Genomic DNA, 27,655 nt, shown 5'->3' with positions numbered 1-27,655 from the left:
TATGATTAAGTTAAATTATTTTTAATTTTAATGTAGTAATCAGAGCGCCACGAAGTCAACTTTTTATGTGAAATGTTGCTTCTGCAGTCCAAAAAATTAGTTTACATGCTAAATTGAGAGAACGAGTGCGAGACTATGTGAGTGCTACAGACTGGATTTCATCCTGCAAGAGGAAAAGACTAAAACCTTGTACACAATGTACAAGGCATGCCACATGGCGGGGATTGGTATACAATCTCTTGGGTGACATTCCAGGGCTGTACAGATGCATTGTTGGCATGCAGGGATGGGTTCTGTTCCTAAGCGGGGCTGGGGGGGGGGGGGGGGAGGAGCAACGTGCGGCAGCCAGGGTCAGTGGGGAGAACAATGCTCACTGATCACTAGGGTGGCCATACATCCAGATTTCGGCCAGACAGTCCGGTTTTTGGACTTCTGTTCCTCCGTCCGGCGCAAGGCCAGGATGGACGGTCAGAAGGCCTCCTTTTTGGGCCGTTTTTTTTTTTTTTTTGTTTTGTTCAACTAGGGTGACCAGGTGTCCTCTTTTGCCCAGACAGGTCCACTTTTTCCGACCTTTCCGGACTCCGGGGCATCCTGGCGGGTTTTTGAAATGTCCGGGTAGGTAGTGAAGAGAGCCGTTTGGGAGCCGAACACGAGCCGGCTCTTTGGGAGCCAAACGGCCGAGCCAGAAGAGCCGATGCTTAAAGAGCCGGAATTCCCATCACTAGACTGAGATTCAGTCTAGTGATGGGAATTCCAGCTCTTTAAGCATCGGCTCTTCTATCTCGGCCACTCGCGGCTCATGGAGCGACTCATAGAACGGCTCGTGGAGCGACTCACTCACTCGGGGCACCAAGGCAGAGCAGAGCACCAAGGCAGAGCACCAAGCGGGCAGCAAGTGGCAGCTGGGGCGACCTTCCAAAACGTCTCACAGGTACGGCTCAGTCTCCCTTCCGATCACGGCTCGGATCAATCAACCATCACCCCTGTGTGCCAATCTCATAGCATTTGTGGGGAAATCTGCTGCCATTAAGATTGCATTTGTGGGGAAATCTGCTGCCAATCTCATTGCATTTGTGGGGAAATCTGCTGCCAATCTTATTGCATTTGTGGGGAAATCTGCTGCCAATCTTATTGAATTAGTGGGGAAATCTGCTGCATAAAGATTGCATTTGTGGGGAAATGTTCTGCCAATCTCATAGCATTTGTGGGGAAATCTGCTACCAATCTCATTGCATTTGTGGGTAAATCTGCTGCCATTCTCATTGCATTTGTGGGGAAATCTGCTGCCAATCTCATTGCATTTGTAGGGAATTATGCTGCCAATCTGATTCCATTTGTGGGGAAATATTGAACTATTGTGCGCCACTGTCCTCGGTACGATGTCCTCCTTTTCAGGGTGTGATGTCCTCCTTTTTGGGGTTCTGCAAGTGGCCACCCTACTGATCACTGATCTGGTTATCAGGGGTTTGGGGTATCAAAGGCCCACTGTGCACATGCTATGAATCCTGCCTTACCACTCATTTCAACTTAGCTGATTAGACGGGGCTCTTAGCAGTAGAGTAGCAATAAGGGATGTAGAGGTTGCAACTGCACCGGGACCCCTGGACCAGACCCTCCTCCATACATCTTATTAGCTTTCCATTGGTGCTATGCTGGTAATGAGCACCTCTATATATGCACAAATAGTGGTAATCCTTAAAGGATTCCAGAGCTGAATTAAAAAGTAAAAACAGGGGAAAGCAGGAGGCTTGTACAGTATATGGAGTAGTCCTCTTGCCCACCCCATCCCTTATTCTCCTCTGTACCTCCTTTCTTCTGCAAATGCCTCCTGCAACCATTTCCAGGTCAGCCAGGTTGGGCATTAGTGTGCTGGCCTGGCTGCGCGCGTCCTTGATTGTCCACCCATGACCGGGAGTACTGAGAAAGGAGGAGAACGGGGGAGTGGTTGGCATGAGGACTACTCCATATACATGCCTGCTTCCCCCTTGTTACTTTTTCTGACACAAACTATTCTTGGTAGGTTTTGGGGCTTTACGTCAATAGAGTGCTTGGGGCCCAATGTAAAACTCGCACTAAGGCCCCAAGCTCCTCAGTGACGTCACAACACAGCTACACACTAGAGTGCTGTGTATCTCAGAATGTGATTGGTTCTACCTTTCCTACTTACGACCAATGAAAAGCAGACAGAGCAGTGCAGATTTTTAAGGCTCCGATTTGCTGGATATGATCATGTGTTAAACCAGGAAGTCATCTCAGCAAATCAGAATCTTAGAAATCTGATCAAAGTGATCATGTGCTCTCCATGAGTTCTCCTAGGCATCGCCATCCCTACAAGGGAGTGTTCTGTAGGAGTGTGTGGCATCACCTGACCTGAGAGGGCAATACATGTGGGGTAAAACCATATATATCTATAAACAACGTTTATATGGATTATACAGGGATTCCAAAGGTATGTATACAGGTTTGTGTACAGAGGAGTAGTTATGGGTGGGCAAGGGGGAACACATGTCCCCGGGTGCAGCACTGTAAGGGGCTCATCATGGCTGCTGCACCCCCACGTGTGATAGGCGGCTCGCTGGCTGCCCGAAGTGCCCCTGCTTCTCTTCCTCCCTCCCTCCCTCTGCAGAGGAGTGCAAAAGCATTAACAGCAGCAGAAAAAGCGGGGCACATCTTGCTATCTATGAGGGGGACTTCTGGCTATCTAAATGTGAAAAGGTACCTAAAGGGGGGCACATTTGGCTATTTGAAGGGTGGCACATCTAAACAGGGGAAGGAGATACATTTGGCTATCTTAACAGCATTTGTACATTTGACTTCACCCATGACCAAGTCCACATTCTGATGTCTGGCAACATCCATTTTGTCCAGAGTCGGACGGGGTGCAAAAACTCTCTATGTCCCCGGGCGCTGAAAATCCTAGCTACGCCTCTATTTGTGTAGCAAAGGTGCATGACAGTGGTGTGGGGTAAGGGGAGGGGGGATTATTGATATATGCAAATGAGATAGGGAGTATAGTGTTTAAATAAGATGTACATGTCAAGATGAGTTATTGGATAACATGTTTTTCTGGTTGAACTCGATGGACGTATTCCTTTTTTCAACCCAAATAACTATGTAAAAAAAAAAGATATATTGTCAATCTATGAATAGCTGCGACAGAAGATAGCTTATACATAGGTATTTTATTCGTACAGGATATCATGCAAGGAATTGTTTTTTGCACATACAGTATGGTGGGAGTACATGGGCAGGAAAAATAGAGAATAAACAAGTGAAATAGACACGCATACAGCAGTTCGCTTAACACAGAGAAGCGAGATATGTACATAATACAGTCAACAATCTGGCCCATATGCAATTCACTTTTTCTCCATAGTTTTCTCCTAGGTGATATTTTTAAACTTGACAATAAAATGTCTTTTAGGCCACCAGAAAGGAAGAAAATACTCAAAATAATTTTGATAGTACTTATTCACCTACTTTATGGCACTTTTTTAGTTGAAAAGTGCTGGAAAGTTATTTAAAATTGAAGATGAAAAATTATCTCCTAGGAGAAAACTCAGGTGAAAAAGAGAATTGCATACGGCCCTCTGTGTTATGCAATATGTGATTGTAAAGTTGACACTTTCTCTTTGCTATCAATAAAGATTGTTTGAAAATAATACAGTCAACAATAATACAATTTACATAGCACTGTGTGGATTGCAGATTATGTGTAGCATTTCACGTTGGGGACTGCTGGCTGGGTGTGGGGTGGGGGCAGAGTTAAGAGCTAGGATGGCTTGGAGGAAGAAAGAGATTCCTGTGCCTGGTGGTCCCGGTGGAGATAGTCTTAAAGAGAACCCGAGGTGGGTTTGAAGAATGTTATCTGCATACAGAGGCTGGATCTGCCTATACAGCCCAGCCTCTGTTGCTATCCCAAACCCCCCTAAGGTCCCCCTGCACTCTGCAATCCCTCATAAATCACAGCCACGCTGCTGACAAACAGCTTGTCAGAGCTGGCTGTGTTTATCTCTATAGTGTCAGTCTGCTGCTCTCCCCGCCTCCTGCAGAACTCCGGTCCCCGCCTGCATCCCTTCCCTCCCTGCTGATTGGAGGGAAGGGATGAGGGCAGGGACCGGAGCTATGCAGGAGGTGGGGGAGCAGCCGAGACTGACACTACAGATGTAAACACAGCCTCACAGCACAGCTGTGTTTTATGAGGGATTGCAGAGTGCAGGAGAACCTTAGGGGGGTTTGGGATAGCAACAGAGGCTGGGCTGTATAGGCAGATCCAGCCTCTGTATGCAGATAACATTCTTTAAACACACCTCGGGTTCTCTTTAAATCTCACTACTATGATAAATGCAAAAGTTTGGATGTTTGTTACGCAATCACGCAACAATGGCTGAACGGATTGAAATTTGGCACACACTGTACATAACCTGGAATAACATATATGATACTTTTTATGACCATAACCAAAAAGTGGGCGGAGACAAATACAAACTTCACTGGGAAAATGTAAATGGCAGCCATTTTTACACTGTTAATAGTAGGGTTCTTTGCACAGTTGGTCACTGGGTGACTGGAACTAATTTTCAGAAAAGTAGGTGGAGCCTACAAAAGCCAATCAAAATTCACCTATTGATTTTCAAGGGGAATATTTAATTGCTGCCATTCTTGCACCGTTAATGGCACAAGCTTCAAACCTGGTACAGTTGGTCATTGGATGACTGGGGTTCAAATTCAGAAAAGGGGGTGGAGCCACAGCCAGAGTTGTTTCATTTCAATGCAAATTATTGATGCCAAAGACGGCAAAGCTCACAAACTTGGTCATTGAGTAATTGTGTGTTACGGTTAGAAAAAGTGGGCGGAGCCAACACCAGCCAAATACATACCCAGGAAACGCCGGGCCATCAGCTAGTAAATAAATAAATGGTACCCTGTGGTGTGTCAAAGGTTTGCAGCAGTTTTGAAGAAGGCATCAGTGCCACTGTATGGCTATTAAAATGAGACCAATGTTCCAGTGTCATAACTACAATTCATGGGAGCCGCCAATGTTCCCTTGTCTCCCCTTGGCACCCTTCTCGGCCTTGGGGCCCATCTCACAAGAGTCATAAAACAAGTGTGGCCATCATGACCTTCATACCCATAACATGTGTAGCCACAAAAACACCTGATCTCGAGAATAGTCCCCTGTATCAGAGGAAGGGAAGGTCAGTAGATGGGCCCTCCACAGCTCTAGGCCTCACTGCGATCAAATAACTATTTATAAAGTGTCATTTTTTTTTATTACAACTTTGTGAAAACTACTGTTCTTAACCACTTGCCGACCGCGCACTCATAACGCGCGTCGGCAAAGTGGCAGCTGCAGGACACCGGCTGCAGGCTAATTAATCAGGAAGCAGCCGCTCGCGCGAGCGGCTGCTTCCTGTCAATTCACGGCGGGGGGGCTCCGTGAATAGCCTGCGGGCCGCCGATCGCGGCTCGCAGGCTAAATGTAAACACAAGCGGAAATAATCCGCTTTGTTTACATCTGTACAACGCTGCAACGCTGTTCTCTTTTGCCTGCACATCATCCCCATAGGGGGGAAAAAAGGGGGGCGATCTGGTCGCTCTGCCTGCTACCTGATCTGTGCTGGGGGCTGCCCACCCAGCACAGATCACAGAATACAGCGCTGGTCCTTAAGGGGGGGGTAAAGCGTGGTTCCTGAAGTGGTTAAACACGAATGGTCCTGAAAATAACAATCTTCAATGGGCACAATGGGCTGTTTGCAGCACGTTTCTGGGCAATGCTCACGTACCATAGAAAGGGATTGGGCTTTACAGAAAAACATGTTTCAAAATGTCAATGTTCTCTTTTGCCTTGAACATGGAAAAACATTCAATGTGAATTAGCCTATTTATAAACATGGGCAGTCAGTACTAAATAAGCACACACAAAATAATAAAAAATAAAGTTTACCTTGAATTGGGCTCAAGCAATTACCTTCTTTCTAAGGGATGGAACCTGCACCCCATACAGTGATCCCTTTCCCAGTCGATTCTCACTGGCAGAGCTTGTGTGTGATCTGTGTGTCAATGTATTCTTCATATCTTAATGTCAAATAAATCACAGTGTGATCGTAGTGCGATCTGGACTGCACTCCATTCAAGAGATAAGCAGCATTTCCCCGCCCCTCTCGTAAGCAGTAACACACTGCAGATGCAGGCTCAGTGGAAATAGGCCCTTATAAATACATGGTTAGGGGCCCCCTTGCCAGCCACATACACCACAGACTTCCATAGCACTGATCGTCTTAATCTGCTAATTACGCGAAATATAGCTCATTTTATGTAATCCATTCGTAATTTTTTTTTTATTTCATGCCGACTTAAGCGATTCATTGCAATACCCCCCTATATGCTGTGGTCGCCAAAATAGATTTTTAGAATACAATGAGAAATATAGTTTTTAATCTCAGAAAATATTACAGTTTGACATCTAATTTTCCTTGGTAGGGTCTTTTTGAAAAATAATTTTTGTCTTGTCCCAACTATTCTCCTAAACATATGTAGCAATTCTGGTGGTGACAGCATGTACAGTGGGTTGCAAAAGTATTTGACCCCCTTGAAATTTCCACATTTTGTCAAATTACTGCCACAAACATGAATCAATTTTATTGAAATTCCACATGAAAGACCAACACAAAGGCCTCGATTCATAAAGCATTTCCGCATGAGGAAATGCTGAAAACTGCTCACTTTACCGACCACACAGCCAAATCTGTATTCATAAAGGCTTTTTCCGCATGAAAAGCCGACATCCACGAGCAGAGTGATCAATCACCGCCTTGCGCGGTGATTATCACAGCAAAAGTAACAAATGTCAATTCATAAAGATTAGAGGTAGCGGTATGCGGACGGGTATTACCGCTACCTCTGATGTGGCGAGAAGCGTGCGGAATCCGTTGCAGTGAATGGGACAGACCTCCCAAGCAGCTGCAGAGAGAACACCGCACGGAGGGATTCCGCCTGCTTCTCCTGTTTCCGCATGCGTAGGACAGCCTAACGCCTGCCTACAGCGGAGTATCTCCGCACGCCTGTCACAACTAGCTAAATTTTTATGAATTACCTCCCTGAAGGCGGAAATACCGACAGCGGTGTTTCCCCGCTCGACTTTCCCCGCTCGCAGGCACTTTTATGAATCGAGGCCAAAGTGGTGTACACATGAGAAGTGGAACGAAAATCATACATGATTCCAAACATTTTTTTACAAATAAATAACTGCAAAGTGTGGTGTGCATAATTATTCGGCCCCCTTTGATCTGAGTGCAGTCAGTTGCCTATAGACATTGCCTGATGAGTGCTAATGACTAAATAGAGTGCACCTGTGTGTAATCTAATGTCAGTAAAATACAGCTACTCTGTGAGGGCCTCAGAGGTTGTCTAAGAGAATATTGGGAGCAACAACACCGAACATCCAAACAACATCCAAAGAACACACAAGACGGGTCAGGGATCAAGTTAATGAGAAATTTAAAGCAGGCTTAGGCTACAAAAAGATTTTCAAAGCCTTGAACATCCCACGGAGCACTGTTCAAGCCATCATTCAGAAATGGAAGGAGTATGGCACAACTGTAAACCTACCAAGACAAGGCCATCTACCTAAACTCATAGGCCGAAAAGGAGAGCGCTGATCAGAAATGCAGTCAAGAGGCCCATGGTGACTCTGGACGAGCTGCAGAGATCTACAGCTCAGGTGGGAGACCCAGTCCATAGGACAACTATTAGTCATGCACTGTACAAAGTTGGCCTTTATGGAAGAGTGGCAAGAAGAAAGGCATTGTTATTTAGTCATGCACTGTACAAAGTTGGCCTTTATGGAAGAGTGGCAAGAAGAAAGGCATTGTTAACAGAAAGCATAAAAAGTCCCGTTTGCAGCTTGCCACAAGCCATGTGGGGGACACAGCAACCATGTGGAAGAAGGTGCTCTGGTCAGATGAGACCAAAATGGAACTTTTTGGCCAAAATGCAAAACGCTATGTGTGGCGGAAAACTAAGACTGCACATCTCTGAACACACCATCCCCACTGTGGTGGCAGCATCATGCTCGGGGGGTGCATCTCTTCAGCAGGGACAGGGAAGCTGGTCAGAGTTGATGGGAAGATGGATGGAGCCAAATTCAGGGCAAACTTGGAAGAAAACCTCTTGGAGACTGCAAAAGACTTGAGACTGGGGCAGAGGTTCACCTTCCAGCAGGACAATGACCCTAAACATAAAGCCAGGGCAACAATGGAATGGTTTAAAACAAAACATATCTATGTGTTAGAATGGCCCAGTCAAAGTCCAGATCTAAATCCAATCGTGAATCTGTGGCAAGATCTGAAAACTGCTGTTCACAAACGCTGTCCATCTAATCTGACTGAGCTGGAGGTGTTTTGCAAAAAAGAATGGACAAGGATTTCAGTCTCTAGATGTGCAAAGCTGGTAGAGACATACCCTAAAAGACTGGCAGCTGTAATTGCAGCAAAAGGTGGTTCTACAAAGTATTGACTCGGGAGCTGAATAATTACGCACACCACACTTTGCAGTTATTTATTTGTAAAAAATGTTTGGAATGATGTATGATTTTCGATCCACTTCTCACATGTACACCACTTTGTATTGGTCTTTCACGGGGAATTCCAATAAAATTGATTCTAGTTTGTGGCAGTAATGTGACAAAATGTGGAAAACTTCAAAGGGGCCGAATACTTTTGCAACCCACTGTATGGGTGCTTTGCTATTAACCACTAAATTCAGTACAAAATTACGCAAAAATTATGCAAACATTTGAAATAATGGTTGCTGATTACGTTCACATAAAATACGATATCCAGAAATTTGGTTTTACAATTAGTATGATTTTACGAAACATTTTATTATGAATTAACTTGTGCTCATCATTATGCCAACGAGCTAGGCTTCAGTCTCGTTGATCCCTTGGGTGACAGTGTAGGGCCAAGAGTAGCCTCCAGGCAAATAATTGGAGATTATGGTAAGAAAAGTTGGGAGAAGGGCGATGTTCTGTTTTAATTTCATATTGCTTGTGGTGACTCATGTTTCTGTGCTAGCTACTCCTTCTTTTGCTTCACAAGACCCAATGCCTAATCTCCGTACAAGTCCGAGACTTGCTGTATCCACATGGTATATGTTTTATTACGATTTTGTTTGTTAGAGTTGCCACTTTTAATTTAACCAGCAGATGTGAAGTTCCCAGCAAGAACCAGAGAATACTCAAAAACAATTACCAGCTGTTGCTCTGATAGTAGAGGACAACTGACCTGAGAGGGATTGAGGCTCCATATTTATTTCCTTTTATGCAATGCACATCACCTGGCTGTTCTACTAATCCTCTACCTCTAATACTTTTTACCCTAGACCCTGACCAAGCATGCTGATCAGATGTTTGACTGCATTTGCCACATGCTTGTTTCGGGTGTTTGATTTAGACACTGCTGATGCATGATGGATAAGCAGGACTTGCCAAGCAACTGTTTACATGGAAATAAATATGGCAGCCTCCATATACCTCTCAGGTCAGTTGTCCTTTAAATTACCGGACACATTACAGACTGCCGCACACAGGAAGGATCCACCACTTCCTGTTTCCACAGGAAAGCCATGTGGGACTTGATGAGGTCAGTGTTGTCAGTAGCCCGGACTCACTAAGGTGGGATTGAGCACCTAAAAAGCTGGTTTTACACAATGCTACGCTCCCATTGCATTGCACTGTAACACTAGAAACTTCATTCATATGACCCTGTGGACGAGTGTGCCTACAGGGTCATATGCATAGCACCGCCCCCTCACACTTTCCCCCCACAACACACACGCACTTTGCCGCTGGTCGCTGCCCTTTGGCCAGTAACATACTCCCTGCTGGACAGGAAGTAGGTTATTGGGATTGTATTTCTCCTCCAGAAGCGCTCCACCATAGACAACAATGCTGTCACCACCACCAGGGACACCCTAAAGGATCCTCACTCACCAAATAAGGTGGGCCAGCAATGACATTGGCCTTATCTCGCCTCTGGGGTATTTGATAGGCTCCCCACACCCTGTGGCAGTCAGATGCTATCCAGATATCACCTCTCCTTTCTTCCTGAATGTGACCTCAATGCAAACAAATGCTATCATTGCGCAGGCATCTTAGCTTAAAAGGGTGTTTATTAAAAAAGGTTCCACTCACATGTTACAGGTAGTTGGTAAGCCTGTGGAGTGTTAGGAACGGGCTCCACCCCGTGCGGCCTCCCGGGCTGGCCGCCGTGTGCTGGTATCCCAGGGCTTGCTCGCTCCACCACGCCACCGCGTCCCACTACACTGTCCGTGTTAATTCCGCATGTGGCTCCTCCCTATCGATTTCGTCATGAAGATGACTCATTCAGGGGATGGAGCCACCATGCGGAGATTGCTGTAATAAGGCGTCTTGCTACGCCCCTCTGTGACGTCGCACCCCCGCCTCCCAATAGGCTCCGTCCGCTTCCCGGCCAGTGCGCATGCCGTCATTACGCTACACGCCTCCCTCTACTTGAAACTCACTTCCTTGCGTGTCAGTGTGCGTTCCGGAGCCCGGGAGGCTTTTATACACATAAAAAACTTTATTTAAAACTTTATTACAAATTCTATTCATATTAAAAACCTTCTATAAGGATCAGTGTTGGATTCACTCCCCCTAACATGTTTACTAATTTTAAACATCATCTTACATCATATTATACCAACTAAACTACGTGACCCCATGTTACTTCTCTACAATTCACCATATTTTCATTCAAATTATTTGTGGAGCATCCTCCGCTCCACAAGCTTTTACATTAGAAGCAGCGTATTCAACATAACATCATATTTCATTTATATCACCAGACCCAATCCTCTACTTTATAAACACATTCTTTCTAATTTGTCTATCCCCACATTATTGAGCCTATTGGGAGGCGGGGGTGCGACGTCACAGAGGGGCGTAGCAAGACGCCTTATTACAGCAATCTCCGCATGGTGGCTCCATCCCCTTAATGAGTCATCTTCATGACGAAATCGATAGGGAGGAGCCACATGCGGAAGTAACACGGACAGTGTAGTGGGACGCGGTGGCGTGGTGGAGCGAGCAAGCCCTGGGATACCAGCACACGGCGGCCAGCCCGGGAGGCCGCACGGGGTGGAGCCCGTTCCTAACACTCCACAGGCTTACCAACTACCTGTAACATGTGAGTGGAACCTTTTTTAATAAACACCCTTTTAAGCTAAGATGCCTGCGCAATGATAGCATTTGTTTGCATTGAGGTCACATTCAGGAAGAAAGGAGAGGTGATATCTGGATAGCATCTGACTGCCACAGGGTGTGGGGAGCCTATCAAATACCCCAGAGGCGAGATAAGGCCAATGTCATTGCTGGCCCACCTTATTTGGTGAGTGAGGATCCTTTAGGGCACATGTGTCGAACTCCAGGCCTGGAGGGCCAGATCCATGCCAGTGTTTAGGATGGACTGAGAAAGAAAGGAATGTGTTCTACCTGATGGACCACACCTTTCCTGATTCAGACCCATCAATTAATTTGAGCTGTATCAAAAATGTGTGAGGATCTCGGCCCTCGTAGGACTGGTTTGACATACCTGCTTTAGGGTGTCCCTGGTGGTGGTGACAGCATTGTTGTCTATGGTGGAGCGCTTCTGGAGGAGAAATACTATTGATAAGAAAGGACTAACTCAAGCCTTGTTTCAGAAGCGTACCCGTAGGACTGTCTATAACATAGGAACCCTTTTAGTTATGTACTGTATATATAAATCATATTGATTATTTAAATACATCCTTGAACCATATTGGTAAATGCGGGTATATTCATCTGAGCGCTGTGTAACGCTGTGTTTGACAGGTTATTGGGATTCCCAGGTTTCCACGTCATAATCATGTCACCGCCGCAAGGTATTTAAATTGTCAGGCATAACTGTGTAAAAAGATTAAAAAAAAAAAAAAAAAGATTTTAATGCTAGAGGTTACAAACCATATGAGCCCCCCAGACTCCCGCTGTCTCACATATCACTTTTGGGTGGACTGCCATTTTTGTGTTTTGTATGACTGAAGTAGATAAAGTTGCATTTGTCTTGATCCTTATTACCTGAATATCTGTAATCTCTGTCATATTCAGCATTGGGATGGCTTAAGTAACAATGAAACGGCATACAACATTTACGAGATAGAGAAAAGTTAATTGGTCAGTGTTATGTCAGCATTTTCTGCCCTGATTCACATGTTTAATTCCCATCGCTCCTGTACACCGGGCTGAGGGGAGGTAGAGGGCAAACAGCAGCCTCCTGGGGATTAGCATATGGCTGACAGGAAATGGAGGAAAATAGAGCAGAAGTCTGTGCAGTGGAGACCAGAGCCTACCTCAGTGCAGGGTAAACTGTGCTCTGGAGGGGGTGACATTTTCCATTCTGGAATCTGCTGCTTCGCATATCGACTATGAGCCTTATATGGGAGCAAGTGACAGAGAACTCATCACACTGAGTTAACATTATAAGACTTGCTAAATTAATATAAATGTCAAAAGTCAGCTGATTGAGAATATTAATGTAATTGTTCATAGTAGTACAGGTATAAACAAAACCAAGGTTGTGTACAACTCTGTACAGAATACACTGAGCCATTTCCATCAGCTTCTGTGCTAGAGGACTTAACATTTTAATGTCACTTACAATCATACTTTTAAATAATTATAGAAGGAATTTATATAGCACCAGTGTATTCATCAATAAATATTGAAATAGTCACTTAAGTATTCTGCAGCAAAGGAGCTTGCACTCTAATGCCATTATTACATTCACTATCATAGCACTCACACAAACTGATGGAATACCTTATCATAACACCAATGTATCTACCAATCTACACCACTAATTTACACTACTGTATAACACCCAGTGGCGGCCGTACCATGAAGCAGACTGAATCATGTGATAAGAGGTTAGATACTTACCTATGTATAGGGAAGGCTCTGGATTCCATAGAGTCTTTCGAGTCCTCGCACCATCCTCACATTCCACAGCTGTCCCCTGTTGAGGTTGAACACCCTCAGGGCTCCTCAACAGTCTTCGGTAGACTTCGCCCCCAGACACACGCATGCGCAGTATAGATCCAGTCATGATTGGAAGTACTCAGGCATGCAAGCACCACTGAAAAATGCCCAAGCAGGGTCAAAGACGTATTCGACCAAGGTGGTTTAAGAATTTCACTATGGCCCGGCAATGGAACTAGGTGTCGATGAGAGGATTGGCTACGGGATCCAGAGCCTTCCCTCTCCATAGGTGAGTATCTAATGATTTGTTTCAGGTTTGCTTTACCTCAGACTCTCTGCAACACAGGAGCTTACATTATAATTGAAAAGGAATAGAAAAACCCATTTTTGCAAAAGTATGAACCAATTTTATTAATAATCTTAAAAAAGACACGCAGTGTTAGTCCCTAAAGTGCAAATCCCCATAAGTTAAAAAGACCCAGGAAACATGTCCTAATCACCAACTGCATGTAATAACCCTGGCAGAGGAGAGAGACCACTCCAGGTAACGCTCCCTGCCTAAGACACTGCGTGTCTTTTTTAAGATTATTAATAAAATTGGTTCATACTTTTGCAAAAATGGGTTTTTCTATTCCTTTTCATTTGTTTACTGGTGTGCTATGCACACATTATGTGCTCTATTTTTGATGCTTACATTATAATGTTCCCACCATGGTCAAGCATGGATACAATATTTTTCCACCAGATATGCGATTTTAGAGATCACTTATACCAGATGAATTGCCCTGCACATAACTTCATTTCACAATGCAGCCAAAATGAAGGATCAAATCCATCAGGAATGTCCGTTATAAAGCTTACCATACCTACTAATTTCGTTTTTAGGACACAATGGCCATCTGGCAGCAGAGGCAGCCCTACCATGAAGCAGACTCAATCTTCTTTTCTGGATAGGAATGGATCATGTGTCCAGCACCGTTACAATAAAGACAAAGACCACTAAAACCTCTACTGGCTTTCTCGGAAGAAGATAATACAGAGAATTCAATCTACATTGGTTCTTCAGAGGAACTTGGAAAAGAAGTCACAGAATACGAGGTGGTCCACGGAACCTCTGATGCAGATTTCTCCATATGTCATTGATGTACACAACAATCCACTGTTATGGCAAGTGTGATTGCTTCATCAAAAGTGGCAGGGGGAGGATGATTTAAAGAGAAACTATAACCAAGGATTGAACTTCATCCCAATCAGTAGCTGATACCCCCTTTCCAATGGGAAATCTTTTCCAATGGGAAATCTTTTCCTTTTCACAAACAGATCATCGGGGGACTCTGTGTGGCTGATAATGTGGCGAATCCTCTCCCACAGTGTGATGTCATCACCAGGGTGCTAACATTGCACTGTGGGAGCCTTGTTGCATTGTGGGAAATAACAGCTGTTTCCAACTACCAAAAATGCATCATCTTCTTCCACAGATATTACCTGCCAGCAGTAAAGATGTCGCCATGTGATAAATGTCAGAATCATTTAAAGAACAAGAAACAGTTGTGTGGCACTTCCCGCCTCTAGGGTGATAGTCCTCCGCATGGATGACACAGACAATTTACTAAGGGCCCCACTTTATGCACTTCGTTAATATGTCACGAGACGTGTGCTCCGCATACACATCTGAAGAAAGAGTTCAATCACATTTGTATAAAGAAGCAAAGGGGCGTGCACCTTCCGTCTCTGGATTTATTTCCGTATTTGTGACAATTCCGTAATACAGTGTTTCATCATTTTCATTACATATTGCATGTAAACTTCATGCATAAACTTCGTGCATACAAGATCTTACGTATCCTTTGGTGTGTGGGTCATCTTAGTGGAGGTGGGTGGTGGGTAAAGGTGGTATAGCGACGGCCGTTTCGCGTCTCCTGACGCTTGGTCACGCTGCAGACCACTGTGAATGGGGGCTGTGAGCTTCCGGGGTTAAGACGGAGCATAGGCTCCGCCCTTTCCGGTTGCGTCACTTCTCCCATATTTGAGCTAGTTGCCATGGTTCTGAGGACGCTGAACAAGGGGACTATGGGCGGAAACAAGAGTTCCGCTTTCGCGCCATTGGTCAAACATGGGACTGTGTAAACCAATAGCCCAGTCCGCAAACATTTACGAATACTTATGACGGCGCATGCGTGTAGTTGCGCCGCATTCCTTGAATAAAGGGTACATGCGGTGTTTATCTATAATTACACAGTGCTACCCATATTGGGGCACCTGTGCAGCGGGCTTACTATCCAGCCCGCCCACCCGCACGCGTGTTTATTACACGATTAAATTTAAGGGTCCCGTTATCCCTATATACCCAGCGTTCCCGTTGCCATGGCAACTGTGAGATAAGTGTTATGTGTAAAAAAAAGTGAACTTTAAAAACACTTGGGAGGTATATATTAGATTTGAATTACACTGGAATATATATTCAGTAGAAATATGTAAAGGTAGGGCATCTACCAAGGGGCTAGCATTAACAGGCTAAGATTCTGCATGGCCATTAATATACAGGAACCAAACTGGACTCTATTCGTTGATCATCTATTTGTCACTCTATATAGTTTATAACCTCTATAGCAATATTTATCCAGTGGTGTGTATTATATCTACTGCTATCAATTACAGAACTACACATTCTAATTCTAGCATTACATCTACAGAACATTATATACATATAGTGTCAATAAGGTCCTTTTCTTAAGGAACATTCTTTCAAGGATCCAGCATGCAAGAAAGTTCAGTTTTGTCATTGAGGCCTAACGGGCCCATTGCTTCAGTCCTCAAGATCATTTTAGTTTCTCTCCTCAATAACAGTCTCTCTCTATCCCCGCCTCTTGTTGGGGTCTCTTGTTTTTCCAACGATAAAAAGCGTAAACGAAATCTTTCTGTAGGATGCTCATTTCTCATGTGTTTGATGAGCCGGGTACAGCCCTTTCCCGATTTTATGGAACTCATATGTTCCCCAAATCTGACTTTCATTGGTCTAGTAGTTTGCCCTATGTAAAACCGATTACAAGGACACATCAATGCATGTAGAACAAAGTCAGTTTGACAGGTAAAAAATCCCTTTATCTGTATCGAATCTCCACCTATTTGCACAACTTTATGATTTATCAATTTGTTACACCACTTACAGTGGCCTTATCTGTAGTTTCCCTGGGGCAATGTTGCCGTTAACCAATCTTTATTTTTGGGAGAGATGAACTCACTGCTGGTAAGTATGTTACCCAGGGTAGGTGCTCGCCTGAAAGCCACCCTGGGAAACTCATGCGATATGCATGCCAAGTCAGGATCTCGTTTGATCATAGACCAGTTGGAATGTATGGCCTTCCTGATTTGGTCTGCCATCGAGGTATAATCAAACGTAAAAGTCGTTCTCGCTACTTTAGCTTCGTCTCTCTCTCTGGGGTCAAGAGTGATCTCCTCGCCTGTCCCCAAGCTCTGCGTCTAGACCTTTTAAGTAGGTCAGGATCATATCCTCTTCTTTGGAACCTGGCAGTGAGTTCATCCGCTTGTGTAATAAAATCCTCATCCCTGCTGTTACTACGACGCAATCTTAAATATTGCCCATAGGGAATAGCTTCTATTACATGCCTAGGATGGAAACTTTGTGCATGTAGGATTGAATTAGCAGCTGTGTTTTTCCTAAAGCCTTTCGTGATCAGTTGATTATCTTCAATCATTAATTTGACATCCAAGAATGTCACTTCTCGGTCGTTAATCTCAGATGTGAACTGCATGTTCACCTCATTGACATTTAGATATTGCATGAATTCCGCAAATTCGTTCTCTGTCCCCGACCACACCACCAGGATATCATCCATGTACCTGGACCAAGGTCTGATGCACCTCCTGAGTGGATTTAAATCCGAGAGTACAGCAGACTCCTCCCACGCCCCCAAGAAGAGATTAGCGTAGGAGCATGCCACTGGGGTCCCCATGGCCGTCCCGGACACTTGATGGTACCAGCTGCGGTCAAACAGAAAAGCATTATGCGTTAACACAAAATTTAGGCATTCAAGGATGAATTCAACATATTCTTCATCTTTATTAGTACACAAAAGGTACCGTCTGACCGCAGCTATTCCCATGTCGTGCGGGATCCTGCTGTACAGACTGACCACGTCAATCGTGGCCAGTCTGTCTCCAGGCACCCACGTGGTATGCTCCACCATCCTTAACACCTCTAGGGTATCCCTGAGGTAGGATGGCACCCCCCTCAAAAGGGGGCGCAGGAGGTGGTCCAGGTACCTGGATAACCTCTCTGTGAGGGACCCACAGCCCGAAACTATGGGTCTTACACTGGAACACTTTTTTGAAAATACACTTAAAGATGTAAAAGCAGTAATTTGTGATTCAGCTGATTCTAATCTGAATGTAGAGGAGAGGAGAGCTCTGAAGTGGTTGAAGATGAATCGTGAGGTGATACTCAGAAGGGCAGATAAAGGAGGTAACCTCGTCATCATGTCCAATGAACAATATTGTAATGAGGCTTTAAGACAGCTTAATGATCGAGAGACATACCTCCCTATTCTTTCTGATCCCACCACACGATATCAAAATGCACTGCGCTCATTGCTGCGAAAAGGTGTAGAAAAGGGCTTTCTTTCATGTAAACTGGCTTCAGATCTACTCCCACTCTATCCACGACGACCAGTGTGGTATCATATACCGAAGCTCCACAAGTCCCTGACCTCACCGCCGGGAAGACCCATAGTTTCGGGCTGTGGGTCCCTCACAGAGAGATTATCCAGGTACCTGGACCACCTCCTGCGCCCCCTTTTGAGGGGGGTGCCATCCTACCTCAGGGATACCCTAGAGGTGTTAAGGATGGTGGAGCATGCCACGTGGGTGCCCGGAGACAGACTGGCCACGATTGACGTGGTCAGTCTGTACAGCAGGATCCCGCACGACATGGGAATAGCTGCGGTCAGACGGTACCTTTTGTGTACTAATAAAGATGAAGAATATGTTGAATTCATCCTTGAATGCCTAAATTTTGTGTTAACGCATAATGCTTTTCTGTTTGACCGCAGCTGGTACCATCAAGTGTCCGGGACGGCCATGGGGACCCCAGTGGCATGCTCCTACGCTAATCTCTTCTTGGGGGCGTGGGAGGAGTCTGCTGTACTCTCGGATTTAAATCTACTCAGGAGGTGCATCAGACGTTGGTCCAGGTACATGGATGATATCCTGGTGGTGTGGTCGGGGACAGAGAACGAATTTGCGGAATTCATGCAATATCTAAATGTCAATGAGGTGAACATGCAGTTCACATCTGAGATTAACGACCGAGTAGTGACATTCTTGGATGTCAAATGAATGATTGAAGATAATCAACTGATCACGAAAGGCTTTAGGAAAAACACAGCTGCTAATTCAATCCTACATGCACAAAGTTTCCATCCTAGGCATGTAATAGAAGCTATTCCCTATGGGCAATATTTAAGATTGCGTCGTAATAACAGCAGGGATGAGGATTTTATTACACAAGCGGATGAACTCACTGCCAGGTTCCAAAGAAGAGGATATGATCCTGACCTACTTAAAAGGTCTAGACGCAGAGCTTGGGGACAGGCGAGATGATCACTCTTGACCCCAGAGAGAGAGACGAAGCTAAAGTAGCGAGAACGACTTTTACGTTTGATTATACCTCGATGGCAGACCAAATCAGGAAGGCCATACATTCCAACTGGTCCATGATCAAACGAGATCCTGACTTGGCATGCATATCGCATGAGTTTCCCAGGGTGGCTTTCAGGCGAGCACCTACCCTGGGTAACATACTTACCAGCAGCGAGTTCATCTCTCCCAAAAATAAAGATTGGTTAACGGCAACATTGCCCCAGGGAAACTACAGATAAGGCCACTGTAAGTGGTGTAACAAATTGATAAATCAGAAAGTTGTGCAAATAGGTGGAGATTCGATACAGATAAAGGGATTTTTTACCTGTCAAACTGACTTTGTTGTACATGCATTGATGTGTCCTTGTAATCGGTTTTACATAGGGCAAACTACTAGACCAATGAAAGTCAGATTTGGGGAACATATGAGTTCCATAAAATCGGGAAAGGGCTGTACCCGGCTCATCGAACACATGAGAAATGAGCATCCTACAGAAAGATTTCGTTTACGCTTTTTATCGTTGGAAAAACAAGAGACCCCAACAAGGGGCGGGGATAGAGAGAGACTGTTATTGAGGAGAGAAACTAAAATGATCTTGAGGACTGAAGCAATGGGCCCGTTAGGCCTCAATGACAAAACTGAACTTTCTTGCATGCTGGACCCTTGAAAGAATGTTCCTTAAGAAAAGGACCTTATTGACACTATATGTATATAATGTTCTGTAGATGTAATGCTAGAATTAGAATGTGTAGTTCTGTAATTGATAGCAGTAGATATAATACACACCACTGGATAAATATTGCTATAGAGGTTATAAACTATATAGAGTGACAAATAGATGATCAACGAATAGAGTCCAGTTTGGTTCCTGTATATTAATGGCCATGCAGAATCTTAGCCTGTTAATGCTAGCCCCTTGGTAGATGCCCTACCTTTACATATTTCTACTGAATATATATTCCAGTGTAATTCAAATCTAATATATACCCCCCAAGTGTTTTTAAAGTTCACTTTTTTTTACACATAACACTTATCTCACAGTTGCCATGGCAACGGGAACGCTGGGTATATAGGGATAACGGGACCCTTAAATTTAATCGTGTAATAAACACGCGTGCGGGTGGGCGGGCTGGATAGTAAGCCCGCTGCACAGGTGCCCCAATATGGGTAGCACTGTGTAATTATAGATAAACACCGCATGTACCCTTTATTCGAGGGATGCGGCGCAACTACACGCATGCGCCGTCATAAGTATTCGTAAATGTTTGCGGACTGGGCTATTGGTTTACACAGTCCCATGTTTGACCAATGGCGCGAAAGCGGAACTCTTGTTTCCGCCCATAGTCCCCTTGTTCAGCGTCCTCAGAACCATGGCAACTAGCTCAAATATGGGAGAAGTGACGCAACCGGAAAGGGCGGAGCCTATGCTCCGTCTTAACCCCGGAAGCTGACAGCCCTCATTCACAGTGGTCTGCAGCGTGACCAAGCGTCAGGAGACGCGAAACAGCCGTCGCTATACCACCTTTACCCACCACCCACCTCCACTAAGATGACCCACACACCAAAGGATACGTAAGATCTTGTATGCACGAAGTTTATGCACGAAGTTTACATGCAATATGTAATGAAAATGATGAAACACTGTATTACGGAATTGTCACAAATACGGAAATAAATCCAGAGACGGAAGGTGCACGCCCCTTTGCTTCTTTATACAAATATAAATGTCAGAATGTAAATCAGGGAGAGGAAAGATTTTACAATGAGCAAGCATTGACTAAAAGAAATTGAGATCTGGGCTCTGTCAGTGCCATATCATGATGAATTTCAGACCATTAATTATGACCAGATCCTCAGCTTCATGTCCAGAAAAATGCCCCAGACCTGCAAGGACCTTCACCATGCTTCACAGTTATCTGCAGACACTCATCCTTATACCACTCTCCAGGTATCCTGAGAACAAAGTGACTTCTATTGCTGCCAAACATTTCAGAATTTGTCTCTGCAGTCTGCTGGCATTTTTCTGCACACCCATTCTTGTGTTTTTGGACTTCGCATAGCCTTGTTCTCATTTCAGAGTTATGGCATTTTATCTGCATGAGGACCATTTCCAACCAGACTTAATTTGTTGTAGATGAGTGTACTAAGTGTGCACAGTGGCGTAGCTAAGGAGCTGTGGGCCCTAATGCAAGTTTTACAACCCCCCCTCCCCCCATCTATACTATAACAACTGATACGGTGCACCAAAACCTGCCAGTGGCAACTACAGTGTCAGAGGTACAAGAAGGGGATGGGAAGCAGTTTGTTAATGATTACTACTATTCAAAGTATCTATAGAAGTGATTATTATGACTTAAAGAGAAACCATAACCAATGATTGAACTCCATCACAATCACAATTTCCATGGGAAATATTTTCCTTTTCTCAAATGGATCATCAGGGGGCTCTGTATGGCTGATACTGTGGCGAAACCCCTCCCACAGTGTGATGTCAGCACCAGGGTGCTAACATTGCACTGTGGGAGCCTTGTTGCATTGTGGGAAATAACAGCTGTTTCCAACTGCCAAAAATGCATCATCTTCTTCCACAGAAATCACCTGCCAGCAGTAAAGATGTCACCATGTGATAAATGTTAGAATGTACATCAGGGAGAGGAAAGATTTTACAATGAGCAAGCATTGACTAAATCATTTATAAGTAATTATTGTAAAAATGATGCACTTTTTTTCATTGTGTTCTTTTCACTGGAGGTCACTTAAGGACCAGGGGATTTTCTTCTGATCGGTGCTGCGTGGACTCTCCAGCCCGCAGCACCGATCAGGAAATAGCCAGGGCGATCAGACTTCCCCCCTTTTTTCCCCACTAGGGGGATTTCCTGCTGGGGGGGTCTGATCGCGCCGGCTACCTGCACTATCCGGGGGGGGGGGGGGGGGGTGGCTCTTCAAAGCCCCCCTCCGGAGCGCTTTCCGCCCTTCCCGGCTTTCCCTCCCTCTCCCTTACCCTCCGAGAGGCACAGGACGGATATCCGTCCTGCGCCTGATAGGATAGGCTGCCTATCAGATGCCGGCGATCCCCGGCCAATCAGAGGCCGGGGATCGCCAATCTACGTCACGGAGCTGCTGCGCAGCAGCGCCGTGTGATGTAAACAGCGGGGATTTCTTCCCAGCGTGTTTACATTTTGCCGGCGAGCCGCGATCGGCAGCTCTCCGGCTGTTCACGGAGACACCCTCTGTGAACTAGCATGGAAAGGCTGCTTGTTCGAGCGGCCGTTTCCATGCTATACCACTAACGACCCGCCGACGCCTATGGGCCTTAGGCGGTCGTTAAGTGGTTAAGGAGTGATCTTTTACAGGATCCACTAGACCATGCAAAAACTGATCCAAGAGGGATGGATCGTTCCAATGAGTCAAAACTGACCAACACCTGAATTCAGCAGCATATTGTTCGGCTGAATTTCTCCCTTGCTTGAGGTTCCTGAGACTCCTCAAGGGAAATTGCAACGCGCGCCCGCAATGTCCCGCTTACTTCCAGGTATCTGGTGCAGTCTCCAAGCAGTGACGTTTCTGCTGGTCTTTGGCGTACGTGTGACGGCAGGCTAGGTGGGCGGGCACATCTCTCCTCACATCCAGTGTATGCTCTCAGACGCTGGCGTACATAGTGCCTAATTGGTTATTAGTATTGTGGATTGTTGCCTGGATTGACCTTTGCATGTACCTTGACTTTTCTTAATTGCCACCTGCATTGACCCTTGCTTGCATATTGACCATTCGTATTGCCATCTGGACCGACCTTTTGCCTAAACCCAACTCCTACATTGGTTAGCCCCATTTGGTTGACGTTACTCTGTCTCCTGTTCAAGTGGGGACGCGCCACACAGGGTGAAATGGGAAAATATGTAGTATTCCAGGACTTTAGTATAGTTTTGGACTGACTACTTGGAGGAATAGGAACCGCTTTCAGATTTTTAATCCTATCTGGTCCTTTTTGGGAGATATTTGTCACACTTCCTGTGCGGACAGCATATGGGGTAGATTAGTCTTCAGCAGGATCAGGGTTGAAAAACAAAAGTTTTGTCTGAGCTTCAAATTGGTTACCCTTGTTTGTTTGCCTGAGTGATAACAAGAAATATTTATTTACTCTTTTCTTTTATTCACAGTAAATACAAAAGCTGTCTGTAATGATTTAGAAGAAAAGAATCCACTACTGTCTAATGTCCAGAAGAGAAAAGTCAAATAAAGCCCTGTTTACAGCACAATATAAAGCACTCACTTGTTTCACTATAGTGGTCTGTCTGTTTCTCCAATAATCGGACAAACCCTGTGACTAAAAAATGTGACTACTCTTAATGTTAAATATGATGATCTATTTATCAGTCTGTCCTATTTTGCAAAGATAAATATGACATTAATAGAAGGTATCAAACAGATTAATTAATAAAGAACTAACTAGGCAAGTCCTATTATGATGTCCGGGGCCTGGACTGCTTATGTCCAGTCGTTTGAGAACACAAAATAGCGGTTTTGACCAGCCCAATAGTGCCTGCCGCACTTACCTCTTCGCTCCACTCTAACCATGCAACAGGTGTGCATGCACCATTGTTTCTGCACAGATGTGTGTTTGATGTTGGATTGTAACATAAGTGGACATTGTCAGAAGCAGAGCAGGGACAAGGTCCTCCAGCACCCAAGGCTGAGACACCAAAGTGCGCCCCTCCATCCCTCCTACCCCAGCCATCACACAATGATTGCTATTAGGGGCCAGGGCCCCCAACCCCCTCAACACCTTAATCTCTAGCTATCTGGCTTGCAGTCACTGCCATGTATCCCCTTTTCTTATTTCTCTCTGCTCCAAACACAATAGGGAAATGATAGCTGGGTGAGATGTGCGCCCCCCTCCTACACTGCACCCTGAGGCTAAAGCCTCTCTCGCCTCTGCCTCGGCCCTGGTCAGAAGACTGTGTGTGGCTGGATCTTTATTTGTCAGCTTATCACAGGCAGCGGATGAGGAGAGGTGGGAGCTCATATGTTTGTGTCGCTTCCTCCACCACATTACAGGTGAGTGCCACAATATTCATCCATTGCTTTTATATGGTCTGCATCAAACTGATTAAACCCCTGAACCAAATCTATGCATCTCAAATGCATTTTAATAAGTAGTTTCTATAAACAACCTTTTAAAAACCTGGATCAAGCCTACTGCCCATTAAAACAGCATTTATTATCCTTGCCAACAGTTTAGGAAATGCATCAGGTAGGTTGCTTTAAACATCTAGATAGTCCCAGCTGCTTACCTGTAGCCGTGTTTCGGCGAGTCCTCCAGGATGGCTAAGGATGAGACATTGTCTGCTCCCTCCCCAAACGGAAACACCTGCAAGAGTTAAAAGTTTAAGGCACTGCCCTATAAAGGACCTCCCCTTCCCTGTACATTCAGTTTATACTAGAGTAATTCCCATTTCATCATACATACGTAACATATCTAATAATAGGGTTGGGAACTAAGCAGCCATCCTGGAGGACTCGCCGAAACACGGCTACAGGTAAGCAGCTGGGACTTTCTCCCATCGTCCTCCAGGATGGCTAAGGATGAGACAAACGAGAGATTTACCTTAGGGAGGGATGATGGCTTGTAACACTTTACGTCCAAAACTCTGGTCTTGGCTGGATAGCAGCTCCACTCTATAGTGCTTCACAAACGTTCTATGAGAAGACCATGTTGCTGCTTTACAAATTTGTTCCAGACTCGCTCCTGATCTTTCTGCCCAAGATGCTGCTAAAGATCGAGTGGAATGGGCTGTGATCCTGGAAGGGGCTGACTCCTGTGACTCCTTATAAGCCCAGCAAATCAGTTGCTTCACCCATCTAGCTATTGTTGCCCTGGATGCCTGAAGCCCTTTAGATGTCCCCATATATGAAACAAAGAGATGGCTAGACCTCCTCCATGGTGCTGTCCTTTCTAAATATGTTAAGATACATCTCCTGACATCCAACTTGTTCCACTGGACCTCTCTATCATTTTGCGGATTTGGGGAAAATGAAGGTAAAACAATTTCTTGTGTACGGTGAAAAGCTGTTGACACCTTTGGCAAGTAGGCGGGGTCAGGTTTAAAGACAATCCTATCTGGGTGTATTACCATATATGGGTCCTTAATTGATAACGCCTGAATATCTCCTATTCTTCTGGCTGAGGTTATAGCTACCAGGAAAGCGACCTTCAATGTTAAATTCTTTAATGGAGTGAGAGCTATAGGTTCAAACCTTTCTGTCGTTAAAAAATTTAGAACCAAGGATAAATCCCAAGGTGGGACCAACTTTTCAGGTATAGGCTGAGTTTTTGCCACTGAAATCAAAAAATTTTTAACAAAAATTTCTTTAGAAAGCGGTTTATGCAAGAACACTGATAATGCAGATATGTGTACTCTTAGGGTGCTTACTTTCAGCCCCATATTTACCCCACTCTGCAAAAATTCCAAAATAACCGTAAGATCATCTGATCTAAACCCCTGCTTTTCTTTCCAGGAGGAGTAAGCCTTCCAAATTTTAATATACTTCTTTCTTGTAGACAACTTTCTGCAGTTTACTAGTGTAGTAGCGACCTGACTTGAAAATCCCTGCTTTATCAATAAGTTTTCTTCAATATCCATGCTGTTAATTTCAGCATCTGGAGGTTTGGGTGGTACATAGACTTCTGGATCAGCAGATCCTGCCTGTCTCCCAGGTGCCAAGGCCCCTCCCGGGTTAGGGATTGAAGGTATGGAAACCATGACCTTCTTGGCCACCATGGTCCTATGAATATCACTGTCGCTTGAGACTGTTCTACCTTTCTCAAAGCCTGTGGAATGAGATTGAATGGCGGGAACGCATAGAGTAGCTGTTCTGGCCAGTCCAAGGTCAGCGCATCTAAGTGACTCGAGGGTACCGATGGGTGGAGAGAAAAATATTCCTCCAGCTTCGCATTGTGAGGAGATGCAAAGAGGTCTATGGTTGGCCAGCCCCACTTGTCCACTATCTGCAGAAAAACTTCCTGTTTTAACTCCCATTCTGACTCTTGAATCGGAGTCCTGCTTAATGAGTCTGCCCAAGTGTTGTCCTTCCCGCGAATGTGGACCGCTGTGAGGGATATCACATGCTGCTCTGCCCATGCCACTATCTCTAGAGCCAAATCCTTGAGAATCTGATTTCTGGTTCCCCCTTGTCTCTTCACATAAGATACTGCTACCACATTGTCGGAGAACACTAGTATCTCTCTTGTGATTACTTGATTCTGGAAGTGGATAAGGGCCAACTTTATTGCCATCAGTTCCCTGAAATTCGATGACCTGTGTGCCATATCCTGGCCCCAAGCTCCCTGGACTTGGTGCGTGAGGTAATGCGCTCCCCACCCCCAAGAACTGGCGTCCGTGTAAATTTTTTGAGGGTGTTGTTGTATCCAGGCCCGACCCTGTGATAACTTTTGAGGGAGTAACCACCACTGAAAAGATTCTAGGACCTGATCTGGGACTAAAACTAGATCGTCTAGAGAAGACTGTTTCTTGTTCCAAATGGTCAAGAACCAATGCTGGAGTTGTCGGAAATGGGCTTGCGCCCACTCTACCGCTGGGAATGTGGAGGACATTTGTCCCAACAATGACATTATCTCTCGAAGAGACACTCTGGTTTCTGTCGTAAAATACTGTACCTTTTGTATCAGCTTCATTTCCTTGTCCTCTGGTAGAAATACCTTTTTCTCCTCCGTGTCCCATAGTAGTCCTAGAAATAATCTCTGTTGACTTGGCACCAGGTGGGATTTTTCCATACTTATTAACCAACCTAGATTTCTTAGGGTTTGCAGAGAGAAACCGAGCGTTTTCTCTAAGGCTGCTTCGGATTCTGCTAGGAACAAAAAGTCGTCCAGATACGGTACGACCCTCACACTGTGGAGATGTAGAAAAGCAACCACTTCCGCCACAACTTTTGTGAATATTCTTGGGGCTGACGAAATGCCGAAGGGTAACGCCCGGTACTGATAATGGCATAGGGATTCTCCTATCTGTACCGCAAATCTTAAGTACCTTTGGAATTCCGCGTGGATTGGAACATGAAGGTACGCGTCCTCCAGATCGACAGTGGCCAGAAAGGCCCCTGGCCAGATTAGATTCCTGACTGAAGAGATGCTCTCCATGCGGAACTTCCTTTCCACAATGTGAGGGTTTAGGGGTTTTAAGTTTAGGATCATTCGATACTTCCCGGAATGCTTTTGAATTAGGAATACCTTTGAGTAGAACCCCCGAAACCGTTCCTGAGGTGGTACTCTTACAATTACATTCTTTTGTAGCAGGGATACAATGGATTCTCTTAGAGCCTCTGCCTTTGCTGGGTCCCTTGGGGAAGCTGTTATTAAACGGCTGGGGGGAGGGAGGGACTTGAATTCTATTTTGTAGCCGAACTGGATGAGATTTAGAATAAATGCGTTTGACGTTATTTCCTTCCAGCAGTGGGCAAACTGGGTCAACCTCCCCCCTACCTGGTACTGTATGTCATTTGTTGGGCTTTGGGGCAGGGGTGCCGGGCTTATTGAAGAGAAAGGACGACTTACCTCTCCCTGCATTGTAAGTCCATCTTCTGTTTTGAAAAGTACCTCTAACTCCCTGGTCCCTTCGTGGTGTTCCTCTCCTATACTGAAATCCTTTCTGGACTGTCTTTTTTCTCTTATCTGGGAATTTTTTCCCCCTATTAGAGGATCTTTCAAGGACCGTATCGAGATCCTTACCGAACAAAAATTCTCCTTCAAATTCCAAGGCACATAACTTATGCTTTGACGTAGAATCCCCCTCCCATGTGTTGAGCCATACTGCCCTTCTGGAAGAATTTATAAGTGCTGCAGCCTTTGCTGATGCTCTCAAAGCCTCTGAAGCCGCATCTGCCAGGAATGAAACTGTTTTTGTCATGACTGGTAAGGATTCTAGAATTGTTTCATGAGGTGTCCCGTCAGCTAATTGCTG

The 27,655-nt window shown here is 45.0% G+C and overlaps 1 long non-coding RNA gene across 1 annotated transcript in view; it reads left to right on the top strand.

Moving 5' to 3' along the window:
• LOC137522468 (uncharacterized) overlaps nucleotides 1-22,918 on the top strand; it is a 28,431-nt gene extending 5,513 nt beyond the window's left edge. The window contains exons 2-3 of the long non-coding RNA XR_011022303.1: nucleotides 13,904-14,185; nucleotides 22,835-22,918. This is a non-coding gene — a long non-coding RNA (uncharacterized lncRNA). The remainder of the gene's footprint in view (nucleotides 1-13,903; nucleotides 14,186-22,834) is intronic.
• Nucleotides 22,919-27,655: the final 4,737 nt, after the last annotated feature.

The sequence above is a fragment of the Hyperolius riggenbachi genome, chromosome 6 (genome assembly GCF_040937935.1).
Source record: "Hyperolius riggenbachi isolate aHypRig1 chromosome 6, aHypRig1.pri, whole genome shotgun sequence".
In the NCBI taxonomy this organism is placed as follows: Eukaryota; Metazoa; Chordata; class Amphibia; order Anura; family Hyperoliidae; genus Hyperolius; species Hyperolius riggenbachi.
The sequence above is the reverse complement of the archived record's forward strand: the minus strand, read 5'-3'. Positions and strand labels throughout refer to the sequence as shown.